This window comes from Pteropus vampyrus, unplaced genomic scaffold, assembly GCF_000151845.1.
Source record: "Pteropus vampyrus isolate Shadow unplaced genomic scaffold, Pvam_2.0 Scaffold66, whole genome shotgun sequence".
NCBI classification, from domain to species: Eukaryota; Metazoa; Chordata; class Mammalia; order Chiroptera; family Pteropodidae; genus Pteropus; species Pteropus vampyrus.
In genome coordinates this window covers 9,159,875-9,171,651 of record NW_011888847.1, presented here as the reverse complement: position 1 = coordinate 9,171,651, position 11,777 = coordinate 9,159,875, and the positions used below count along the sequence as shown (strand labels likewise).

Sequence of the window (11,777 nt, the reverse complement as noted above, 5' to 3'; positions counted from 1 at the left end):
AATGACTCACTTGGTGTCACACAGTTATCAGGGATGGAGCTGGAAATTTCTTCATTTGTAAAATGAGAATCATAAAACTTACCACCAGCATAGCTGGGAGGATAGGATGAGACACTTTTTGTGAAAGTGTCTGTTAAACCCCAAAGCATCGCACAAATGTTAGTTATAGTTTTCATTGAGCCAGGAAGACTTCTTTGGGGTAAGTAGGGTTGTCTAGGAAGGCGCCAGAGTCATCTGAGCCAGACGCCAACTGTTGTGTGTCTCTCAGCTGCTATTTGCTTTGGCTTCAGAACAAATCCTTCACCCGATGCCTTTGGCAGTGACGGACAAGAAAGAACCCTGTGGGCCAGGTGGCAAGCCAGGGCATGCTACAGGTGAGGACACAGGCTTTCTCCACAGGCGCGCTTCCATCAGAAAAGGAAGAGACAGAAACGAGGCTCAGGCTGTCTTGGTATTGCCCTCAACTGCCACAGCAGCAGGTCGAGGGTGGAGGAATTTCATGTTTTTTAATTAATTCAAGGTCACATACACAGCCTTGAACTGCTCTGAGCTTACTTTTCCCCAATTCTGTCTTTCACTAATCTCATCCTAATTCTTTCCACTTTATCTTATTTAAACCTCATTTCCTTATACTGGGCTCTTTCACATCTTCAACCTATATATCCATTGTTTCTTCCAGCTCCTTGCCTTATTTGATGTATGGATTCGTTATGACCTGATTCTGTGGTCAGGAGGCAGGGCAGCCTTTTCCAATCTTTTCATTGTATGTCTGCCATCTACCCATAAGCAAAATCTCTTCTTTCTTTGAGTTTCACGCTGTTCGAATGTACCGTGCTCTCTCTGCCCAGCCTTGTTGCTGTCATCTGCCAATCCCCCATCAGTTACTACCATCATTCTTTGAGAATTCTGGTATCCCACTCACATGCTATGTATTATCACCAAAGTTAACTTCAACATACATCCAACATCCTAGACTCAGAGTTCTTTAATGTTTACAACCCCACTGACTTTTATCTATACCTCAATGACAGCTGAATACAGAGTTAAAAGCCTTATATGAGGAAGAAAAATTAGATCTATGCCATGGAACTGACGGTGGCAGAACCAGAACCCATGGGAAGATGTTAAAAGAGGCAGGTTTCAGCTTTTAATCAGGAGGACCTCCTCGCAGAAGCCTCTACTGGTGAGACAGGCTGCTTCACAGGCTGATTACAGAAAGTGTTCACCAAAAAGCCGATGCAGGTAACAAAAATAAAAGTCAGATTCAGAGTCATCAAATCTGGCTTTGATGAATAAAAGTCAGATTCAGAGTCATCAAATCTTGTCTCAGCTCCTTACCAACTAATAGAACTTGGATAGAACTCAACGTCTCTAAATCTGAGTGTTCTAATACTTAAAAATGAAGAATCATATTTTCTGCCTCACTGGTGATAATAAAAACTAAAGATCAAGAGCGAGAAAATAATTATAAACCATAGAATACTCACCAAATATTACTATAACCCCTGGTAAGATAAAGCATATGAGCATATAATTTATACAAATCCAATTTTTTTTGTGTGAAGCCAAAACCGAAGAGAAAAGACAATTCAATAGTGGATTCCGGTTAAGATTGTAGATTGAATACATACTTCTATTTTCACTTCCTCTCCTAACCTGAATTCTTTTTAAAAGCCGTGGCTGACAATGGTAGGAAGAAAGGAAGAGAAAACAATGACAGCAACATGTTTGAAGCATGGCAGCAATCCTGAGAAAACTGAACTCTCAGGTGGCTGCGGGAAACTGAAGATGAAACCTGAATTTCTACATATAATATACAAAATTTCTCACTATACAAAATTTCTGAAACAGTCAACTGTCAGAACACTGACAGCCAGGTTTTTACCCTCCGTGGTGGAAAATTAGACATGTCTTCTCTGGGAAATCTGACCAGATCAAGAGGAAACACCCCCGATACTAACAGTGGGAGTTTCAGCCAGATCACCCCAAAACAAAGCTAATATTCAACAGGAGCTACCCATGTTTTGAAGCTTTCAATCAGCTTTTTAGTGCTTCAAATGACCAAGGACCATCAGATATGAGGAAAGCCTCATATAAAAGAGAGAAAGCAAAACAAATTTTTTTTTAAAAAAAAGCAATTTAAAGAAAGCAGACACTTTGTAAGAGAAGAAAATGAGAGAGGGAGAGACAGAGAGTGAGGTAGGGAGAGAGAGAGAGAGTGTGTGTGTGTGTGTGTGTGTGTGTGTGTGTCAACCCTATGTCAATATCTTTAGGGAGATAAGATATTGTAACCATGAAACAAGATCAAAATATTTTATTAAAAAGAAACATTCACAGAGAAAGAGCAGATTTTAGAAATTCAAAATGAGATAGCAAAAATGACAGACCCAACAGAGAGGTTGAAAGATGAAGAAATCTTCCAGCAAATAGAGCAAAAAGACAGAGAATCTGAGAGAAAAGATAAGAAAAAATAGAAATTACTCTAAGAATTCTAATATGCAAACAAGAGGAGTCTCAGAACAAGAGAAGAAGCAAAATGAGGGAGGAAATCAATAGAGAAGAATTTCCAGAATTGAAAGATAAGAATTTCTGTATTGAAAGGACCCACCAAGTGCTCAGGCCATGGAATAAATAAGACCCGTATCAATGTAAATCATTGTGAAATTTCAGAATGCTTGGGACAAAGTTAAGATCCTACAGGCTTTCAGAGAGAAAACACACTGATAAAGAGCAGGAATCAGAATGGCATCAGTCTTTCCCCTGTGTTGTTAGATGTTAGGTCAGTGGAGCCATGACTCCATAATTCTGAGAGAAAACAATTTGCAGCCTAAATTTCTACTGTTAAAAAGAAAGCCACGAGCCCAAAATGGCGTCACTGGTGCTAAAACCCATAATATCAAACTTGGATTTAATACCTGACCTAATTGTGGTTTCAACCTAAGAAACATAATCTTCATCAACCAGTCTGGAATTTTCTGGTCAAGCACCAGTAGGTAATCAGTCACTGAGACCCGCTCCATTTCCATCCTACCCCCAGAGAAAGAAGCAATCTGCATGATAAAAACCTCTGCCATTCCCTTTCTCCCAAAAGAACCCATCCTAGTCTAAATGTAATTCGTTCTTTTCTTTTGTTAATCGCTCCCTGGTCCCACTCTTCTACCTATAAAAACTTCCCATTTTGTATAGTCCCTCAGAGCAAATTTCTTTCTAGTTGCCAGATGCTATCCCCTTCCTGAATCACTTAAAAAGCCAATTATATCTTCAAATTTACTCAGTTGAATTTTGTATTTTTTAATTTTTTTATTATTTTTTTATTTTTTAGGTGAGGCAACCCTTAGTTGACCTCACAGATTGCAAGGACCTTGTCAGCTTACGATCCCTTATTTATTTTTATTTTTTATATTTTTTCCACCTACAGCACCTGGTCTTCCTAGGTGGTCTCCCATCCAAGTACTAACCAGGACCCACCCTGCTTAGCTTCCGGGATCAGACGAGATCGGGCTTGTTCAGGGTAGCATGGCCGTAGACAAATTTTGTATTTTAATACTACACTTAGGCAAACCATCAGTAGAGTGTGAGGATGGAATAAGAACATTTTCAGACATCCAAGATGTACTTTCAAAATGTACTTCCTCTTCTTTCTCAGGAAGTTTTGGTAGGATATACTCAACCTTAATGGGGTATTAAGACGAAGAAGAAGAAAACAATATAGGTGGGGAGGAAAATAAAATTTCCTTCTACCCTTTTAGTTTTTTCTGGTTAGTCTAATAACCAAATTGACATGAGAGAGATTCTCAGGAGGAAAACAAATTAAAGTTTAATGCCATGTATATCTCCTGTATACGTGGGAGAGACCCAGGAAGACAGTAACTTGCCTAATTATCTTCAGTTAAAGACAAAAGAAGACGCTGTAGATGGGGGTTATGGAAAAGAACAGTAAACAAAGGCAAGAATGTTATGCAGTTTTGCGACTATGGCCTTCTCCAGGATAGCGAGGCAGGCCTAGTGCAGTGAGGCAAACCGCTCTCCCGTACAAACGTTAATGTCCTTTTACAAAGGGTAACTTCTACTTGGTTTTCAGAGCTTCTCCTAGTCTGCTGTTTCTTAAAATTAACCAATCTAAAATAATCAATGCACCGAAAGAGATGTATTTTGAGTGACAAACTCTGCTCCCCTCACAGGAAAGAGGAAATCCAACACAGGAGGAAGGCCAGTGATTTGTGGAAGGGTGACCCCAGAACAACAGCTGCGATCCAGCTGTGCAGGGTAACCAGACTATAGGAAGTGGCAGAAATTTCTCTAAGATAACACTGATGGACCAGGTGATGTGTGTGAAGGTGTTGGCAGGAGATTTGGACAACTAACTGGTGGCGAGTCTGAGGTTGCATTAATGTAAGTGCACAGAAAATTAAGCAAACAAAAGAGACAAAGAAAAAATATAATTATTAATCTAGAAAAGAGGCATGAGAGCTATACAAATTGACTAAATATTAAACCAGGTTGTATTCAGAGCCTGCTACGTGCTGCTAGACATGAGAACCTGGCTGATCAGCACTTGGCCAGGCCACAGGGAACCTCAGGAAGATTCCTGCTGAGGGGACTAACAGCTACTTCTCCATGCCTTTAATCCTGATGCCCATAACCGGAAAGGAAAACAGATATAAACCCAATTCCTCAAACACTCCGGTCTCCTTCTCTGACTTTGAGAGATCACATCTCTGTCTGTGGAGCATTATTTTTTCTCTGATAAACTTTCCTTTTGTCTCTAACTCTGGCTCACGCTTGAATTCTTCCCCGTGCAGAGTCAAGGACCCTCTCTCAGGGGGGTTAAGCCTTGATTCTCCACTCAGAGAGATTCTCCCCGTCCTGCATCATTATTACCTCTAGGAAAAATTATAAAGTTGTTCAGGAAGGAAACTCATAATTTTACTACATGATTCGACTGTGAATACCATGGACATAGTCATAAAGATAAAAACATTGAATATTGATCTTACCAAAATTATAACTGCAATGGGAGGCTGGGGGAACTGGAAGGGTATGTAGTGGTGAAAGGAAATGAAAATGAACTCAGTCTCTGTGTTCCATGGTAGGAAGTCAACAGATAATGCCTAAAAAAGAAAAACCGAGAAGTAGCAATACGCGTGGGTTATTTAGAATTATGTATGGAGAGCCAGTCATTGGAGTTGAAAATCATTGCTTCTGGAGAAGGAAAAGCGAAGGCGGAGGAACTAATAATTTCTGTAACAAATCTGGTAGAATAGTTCGATTTAGTAAAAGATGACATTTATAACTTTGATAAAAATACAAATGAAAACTGGTTCATGTGGATCCGCGATCCCCAGCCTTTTTGGTACCAGGGACTGGTTCGCTTGTCCACCTGCTGCTTACTCCCTGCTGTTTCTAACACTCCATGGACAAGTACAGGTCCGAGGCCTGGGGCTTGGCGACCCCTGGTGTAGATGATTCTCCCTGCCATCCCGCGTCAAAGGTTGTTTATGCCCTCGCGTAAGAATGAGACAAGAGGCCTGGGTCCACTTCCCTCCATCCTGTATTGCCTCAGTTCTCATGTGCCTCTCATTTCGGGATTTTTCAAAGGTGACGTGAAAAACAGTTGATTTCACCCTACATGCTGATTTTGAAACCTAAGGCCTGCTTAAGATATATCTACTTTTTATGAGAGGGGCTTCTTGGCTTCAGTCAGAGATTGTTCTATATGACTTCTCCAGTTCCTTCCAACTCCCAGACAGGACATAAAAATACACAAAATTAACTAGAGTTACACAGGCACGTACCCGAGGGCCTATGGGGCTGATGAATGATTGAAGTAACCGGAGCCAAGGAGAGGTCAAGGAAGGCTCCCTGGAAGAGGCAGTCAACTGAATCAACGTTTTACATTCTGTTCCTTCAAACATTGCACCAGCCATCTTATTGCTGCATTAAATTAAAGCACGTCTGAATTGATATATTTTTCTTTTTGTAGTTGAGCACACAAAATCACAGCTGAAGGAATTGATATTTTCAATGCCCAATATTGAAGCACTCTATAATAAGAGAAGTATGTGCCTCCTCTCTAGCTGATACGCCTCATAATAAGGAAAGGGTCTCAACAGAATTAGCAAGAATGCCAAATTGCAAGCAGCAAGCGCATCAACTCAGGTTGTTTGATTTTCTTGGCTGCATCTGTTACCCCACCTCCACCAGCCTCACTGTCAGCTACCAGTGGGGCCACCAGTGGTCATGTGAGAGCTGTCTCCCTGGCAAGGCAGAAGCAAACAAGAGACGAGGGAACCTAAGACTTGAAGCGGTAGTTGGTACTTTGGCAAAACAAATAGCTTGCAATAACCTCATTCCAAGCTTTAACATATCTTGTGCCAAAAATGCAAGATGCCAAGTGGAAGAAAAGCACTAGACTTCTTGAGGGCTGCATCTGAGAGCCCTTATAAACCCCATTCAAACATGGTCGCTCTCATTATCACCTCCCAACAGGGTCAGCACCCCACCCCCACACCCAGAGGAGCACTCGGGTTTCCTTCAGGCTGTGATCCACACTTGAAAACACTTGCCAAAAAGCTCATGTGTGGGGTGCTAAGAATGCCCCATTCTCTAGTGTGGGTGCTGACATACAACGTCACCCCCATGAGATGGCATTTTTGCACAAACAATACGATGATCTAAAACATGATTTGGAAAGGCTTTGTTGTCATGATAAATGGTTTTCTTTGAGGGGCATTTCGACAAAGCTGCAGTTGTCGTGGGGAGACACTATACAGTCAAATTAATAAAATATCTCCATCATGTTTTAAGGGAGAAAATAAATCGGATGAGGTATTGTATAAGTGTGTCAGTTTAGATTCTCTGGGAAGCAGGTTCTGAGATGGGAGAGACGAGCGTAAGAGACTTATTGGGAGGTAAAAGCTGTGAAAGATAAAAGGGACATAAAGATCAAGGGCAGCATGGGGCAGAGTAAGTCTTTAGACTGTGATACAGATCTAAATACCTGAAAGAAAGTAGGAGAGAAGCAAAACTGGGCAAGGAAAGCCTCGGGCCAACCCAGTGGCAACCCCAGAACAAAGATTGCCGGTTAGAGGAATCCCAGGCTAGACAGAGATGGCAGAGCAGTGACCCTCCTCCCACAGGCTCAGTCATTGCCTGGGGCTGCAGCAGAGCATGAAATCAGCTTTCCTTCTATAGATAGGCTCTGAAAGCACCGCAGATGGTTAACTGCACTTCGCACAGCGGAACGTCAAATTCTTTCTGGAAGGAAGTTGTTTGCAGCATGCCTGTCACAGGAGGAATGACCAAAATAATCAAATGCCAAGACAGTCTGAATTCATGCATTAAGCCAGGATTTAATGGATATGGCAAGAGGGTTGCAAACACTGTCTATCTAGAAGAGAATATATTGAGCTGATGGAAATTTGAATGGTTTAGCTTTCTACCCAGTTTCACATTATAAACTCATGAATTCATTATTTTTTAATTCATCAGCTGCAACTATTTATTGACTTTCTACTATGTACCAGGCGCTATGCTTGGCCTCTATCCGCAAAGAGTTCACAGTATTAAAATCAAATAATTAGAACAACAAGGACGAATGGAAATGTGTGTGATTTATTGCAGAAGCTCAGGGAAAAGAAGGGCAAAAATATGCAATGACTTAGGCGTTTGTTTTACCCTTGGCTAGGGGCCCGCCAATCTACTCCATACCACACCAGCTCTAGCATGTGCATTGCTCAGACCTGCTTCCAAAATGGTTTGGAATAGGTTAAGTAGGTGATTATTAGTAACTTTCTCTGTTGAAAAAGAGGTCAAGGTCTCGGTTACAAAATTTAGACCACACTGGGATCCAAAGCAGCTCACTCTTAGAAAATGGAGTACCAACTCCATCCCAATCAGACTGGACCTCAACTCCAGGTTAAGAAAGCCATGCAGATTTCAGCCATGGAACTAGAAAGCTCATGGGCTCAGAGACAGTATTTTCCACCTGAAAAGGCTCGGGGACCCCTTTTACTCATTGGGATTCCTTTCCCTTTTGGTCACATAGACCTGTTGCTCAGGGGTGTAAATGGTGGTTAAAGAGTTCACATATTCAGCCATCCCCTAATGTGCATTGTTTTAGGGCAAGGATCTGTGACAGGTTTTGGGGTTGGGGGCGGGGCGTGGAATGCTATATAAAACATGGGCCATGTTCTTCAGAGGTAGATAGTACCAAGTCGTGAAAAACCCACTAGTTCTCACGGATCCCTCCTTTGTTCTAGGACCCTCTCTGGGTTCCTCGATAGTCTTGATCACATGGCTTCAGACTTCCCAAGTATGCTTCCAGACTGCGTAACTGTTCGGTCTGTAGCTTTAGTACTGCTGTTATCCCACTGACTTCACAGCGTAGGGCCTTAACACTGCCTGAAGCCATTACACCCACCTGACATACTGCCTGGACCTTCCATTATCCTGACAGGTATACTACGCTGGGATCAAAACTAGTCCTTGTCAATTTGTGTTAATGTGCAATTATCCACAGTGTCTCAGGAATCAGCGGCATTCTCTGAAGACCTATCATGCATGTCTTGAGATGTTTTTATAACAGGGAAAAAAACAAATCCACCCTACGTGAACTGATACAAAACCAACTTAAAGTGCAGAATGACTTGCATCCTGATGCAGAAAAAACATATGAAACGTATCATGTTTTATTCCCGAAGCCTACCATTTGTTTCCCCGTTCTGGTGCAGAGTAACAGGAATTCTGTGATATTTTCTTTATTCTTTTTCTTTTCAGCTCATGGCCTTTATATTTTACCCATTGGTAAAAGGGGGTCTATTCTGAACCACATGCTTCGTCAAAAGAAACCTCACGTTCTTCCTCTGATTGTTGTCCTCTGACAGGTCAAGGAAAATAATTTTGTTTTTATGGTGAAGTCACAGACATAAATCTCCCAGGAATAAGATCCTTGCAGCAATCCAGCATGCTCATGTCCTCATGAGGACTCCAGGTTCACTTTCTGGCAAAGAGAGAGAGATCGTGAAAGAGATTCCTTCTAGTTTCCTTCTAGAAAACTCAAATTCTGGAAGAGAGCAGTACACTCAGCAGCCCCCAGTTCAGTGTCCACTAGTCTCATCAGAATACTAAACTTCAGGTCTAAACCCAAGTTTGCATCGAAACAACGAAGCTAACTTCTTAGATTTTTTTTCTTTTACTCCCCTTACAATCTCATCATGGCACTTCCTTCTCCATTTCTTCCTCAGCTCCTCTGCTTAATTTGTTTACAGAGCACTAGACTTGGAGTTAGAAAGAACCAGGTTCGAATCCTTCCTTCTCTGCTTTTTAGCTGTGTGACCTTCAGTGCCATCTCTCAGCATGTTTCCACAGCTGTAATTGAGGAATAATAACTTCATGAGGTTTTTGGGGGGAACTAAATGATATAACATACACGAAAGTGTCTGGCACAGAGGCCCTTAATAAAATCCACCAGTCTCTACTCCCCTGACTAAATACTTTTCTGAAACATGACTCACAATTAGCAGGTCCACTCAAGTGGCTCACCTCCCCAAAAGTGGGATAGCAGATCTGTGCACAGAAGTCAGCCAAAATGACCAGCTAAGAAGGTCCAAGCTTAGGATGCAAACCACTCAGTTGGATTGCAATATCAGCCACCATTTACCTTTCAATAGAACCTGAGCTAAAGGTTTCTGCAGAAGTGAAAGAATTAACTTGCCCTCCTCTTTCTCTTTTTCCTGTATTTGGAGGGCCTGACATTGTCTCAAGGAAATCAAATTAGATGAACCAGTTTACATGAGTAAATAAATTTGTCAAAATATTTTCCTTTAGTCTGGCAAATATACCCTACTCAATTACCATACCTTCTCGACTACCACTTCCCTATCCTCTCTCCCTTCGCTCTCATGCCTCCTTACTTCCTGCCAAGATTCTGTTGCCAAAAATAATCACTTCAAACATGGCCTAAAGGGTAGTTAAATGAGATGAACTGGTTGCATCACTCAAATTATGACTGGACCACCCAAAAACTCTCACCTGTGACGAATAGTGTGCAAAGTCCTCAGACTACATTTCAAGGTCTCCCCCTTTGGTCCTCTTTGGTTTTCCAACCTCAGCACTTTCTTGGTCCCAATATGAACCTAAGTCTCAAGCAGGTTTGTCTTCCCTACTCTCTATCTGTGTCCTTACTCCCCTGTCTCAACCTCAGTGTGAATTTCTCCTTTCTACATTCAATTTTCACTCATCCTTCAAGGGCTATCACAAGCCCTCTGCCACTCTGTCTTCCCACAGGCAGGCAGCACGTATGAGCTTTGGATTCAGATTGTTTGGGGTTTGAATTCTCTCTCTGTTACTTATTGGGTATAGAACTTTGAGCAATTCACTCACACTTTCTTTGCCTCAGATTCTCTCTGTAAAGTGAGGTAACCCCACCTCACCATGTTGTTAGAAGGATTAAATGAGGTGAAATGTAGAGTACAATGGCTGGTAAGTTGTAATCAATCAGTCAACTATGACCATTATTATTATCCTCTCATAAAAGCTGGCACATCTTTAACTTATTGTCAACCAATGGCAGTGCTGAACAATTTGACCACATTATAGTTTGTGTCCAACTGCAGAGGTTAGGTTTATAAAAACCTTTGTGGTAGAAGAATTTCCAGTTGAGGAACATGTGACCTTATGAGAAAAATAGGATTAGGGTGCTAAGGTCATGTGTGAATCTATAAAATTTATCATAAATAAGTTTAAATTCATTAAAATAAACTAGTAAAGGCAGAGCTTTAAACAAAGAAGCTATAGTAATATTTTATGCCTATCACATTGCTGTTAATTAATTTCCATTTACCGTCCCTTGCTCATCAGAAACTTTTCTGGGACCCTTTGACTATGCAGAGTCTAAACGATGTTTATATATTCAGTTTGCTCTGTAACAGCTAAAGCCTATGCCATAAAGTCTCCTGTACTGGGCCTGCTCCTGCACCCAACATTTAATGCATTTTTGATTTGGTGACTTGGAGCTATTGACTCCTGCTTCCCAGGCTCTGCCTTCCAATCCTGTTCCCTGCGTCCATCTTACCCCATCTAGGCACCCTCGAGGTGCTGACCCACGCCAGCCTTCTTTTCCTTGCTTCCCTAAACTAAATACCCTGAATCCGGATGAAGAGTTAAGTCTGCTTTCACTGAAGGGCTTCTGCCCTATTCTCAAAGCTGCACTCACCCCAAGTGAGAGAATCGGGTGTTGTGGGCTTGGCCTAGCTCCCTCTTTCACATACACAGCACCGAAGGGGAGACTGGTTCACCACAGCTGTGTGAACCAGGCCCCAGTGCAAAGACAGCCATTTATAGGTTGGTCAACATCACAAAAGTTGGTTTAGTAAGAGGCTTTGCCTCCAAAGAGAATTTCTCACTAGATGGTGGTAGAATAAAAGATCAGCTTCTTTCTTTAGAGAAGTTTGAAAGATAGATACAGAATCTAGCAGATAATTGGTGGCAGCAGGGGAATGAGAAAGTGAGTCACTAAAATAGACTCACTTTTCTGAAGACATGGCCACTAATGGTGGTGTCATTACTGACCTCGCTCCCTGATGACTGAAACTAACACTGTATGCTAAGAGGTGTTCCAGTGGCATGAGGCTTAGGGCAGCGCCGGGACAGTTCTGCCAATTTTGTTTTTTCTTAAGTATCATTATGATGAATATCCTTCCCTGCAGTTCATTGGAATGTATCTCTGTATCTTGCATTCTGAAAGAACCTCATTGACAGTATGCCAGTGCTGGGGA

General features: G+C 41.7%; 1 pseudogene; it reads right to left on the bottom strand.

Annotated features, from left to right (window-relative positions):
* Positions 1–3,409: 3,409 nt before the first annotated feature.
* On the bottom strand, positions 3,410–3,528 carry LOC111740664 (annotated as a pseudogene).
* Positions 3,529–11,777: the final 8,249 nt, after the last annotated feature.